General features: G+C 39.3%; 1 protein-coding gene across 1 annotated transcript in view; it reads right to left on the bottom strand.

The window, feature by feature from the left end:
- Window positions 1-1,392, bottom strand: part of LOC121923447 (zinc finger protein 678-like) — a gene marked incomplete at its 3' end in the record, with an annotated part of 2,495 nt that extends 1,103 nt beyond the window's left edge. Inside the window, exon 1 of the mRNA XM_042453881.1 lies at window positions 1,365-1,392. The remainder of the gene's footprint in view (window positions 1-1,364) is intronic.

Genomic DNA, 1,392 nt, shown 5'->3' on the forward strand with positions numbered 1-1,392 from the left:
TAGGACCTAACTGGACTTGAGGGCCTTTGGGGCAGAAGGCTGGGGTCCTCAAACGGAAGGAAAGTGGGTTTGTGAAAGCCTCTCTCCCTTTCCTCCCTCTTTCTGAACCACACTCTCTCACCTCTCATCTCCTCGCCCTTGGAGCCACTGACCAGCTTCACCAACTTGCCACAATTGAAGTTGTTAATGTATTGATCTTGGGCAGCCCCATGGATGTGGATACTATAAAGGTGGACATATCAAATCCAAATATGCTTCGGGCATGGACTCCCTTCACCAAAGGGAAAGAACTACTGTTTTCTCTTCATGTACAGCTTCCAGAAGAAAACACACCGAAACTAATCCTGGGCTCCTGTCACCTCATTGCTCTATTTTCTCTCAAAACACACCTTGGGTTTGCACTTGGGCCCTAGGATAACTATAACCTATGGGCAATGTGTGTCTGTTCCTTGTGCTTTTGGGTACATCCCAAAATATAAACACCATAAATGACAATAATTAAGCATAGGTTTTTAAAAATAAACAGCAGGTGTTATTGATAAAAGGTTCTTTAACACCTCAACATAAAGGCTGGCTCACTACTAATGACTCTTAAAAACAGCTTTATCTCTGGCTTCCCTGTGTGAATTGCTGGCGATGGGAGAGGCAGATCTTCCAACAAAACTCTTTTCCATGCTGCAAGCATTTGAACAGCTTCTCCCTTTGTCGTTCATTGACATGAGGGAGGCCCATCTTTCATTGAAGCGTTCCACACTCTGCCCATTTAAACAGTTTTCCTGTGTGAGTTGCCTCATGACAATAGGTTTGTCTTTGAATAAATACCTTTTCACTTTATAAACAATGAAGGGTTTCATCTTGTGTCCTTGTGTGATGGACAATGTGAGGTTTATCTTCCTCTTGAGAGTATTTCCACACAACAAAAAAAAAATTAAATGGTTTCTCCAATGTGTGAGTTGCTGAGAAGAATCAGATTCTCTTCTGTTGAATCTCTTTCTACATTTTTGAATTACAGCAGTTTATTAGCCATGTTGAATTGGTTAATTCTGTTGTGGATAATACATCTTCCTCCCTTGTGGGTTTCTTGATGGAAGAGACCTGTCTCTGACTGAAACTTTCCTCATTCAAGTCTTTACATGGTTTTTTCCTGTATTGAATTCTTTGATGATGAGGGAGATCTCTCATCCGACTGAATTTTTTCCAATTCTAAGCATTTTTAATGCTTTCCCTGTATGAATTCTTGATGAAGTGAGCCTATTCTTGTACTGATTTATTTCCAATTTACCATTTAAATGCTTTTCTTCAGTATGATTTGTTGATGACAAGTAAGATTGTCTTTTACTGAAACTTTTCTATATTCCATGTATTTTAAATTTAAATTGATTTTATTTGGTG

This window comes from Sceloporus undulatus, chromosome 2 (assembly GCF_019175285.1).
Source record: "Sceloporus undulatus isolate JIND9_A2432 ecotype Alabama chromosome 2, SceUnd_v1.1, whole genome shotgun sequence".
NCBI classification, from domain to species: domain Eukaryota; kingdom Metazoa; phylum Chordata; class Lepidosauria; order Squamata; family Phrynosomatidae; genus Sceloporus; species Sceloporus undulatus.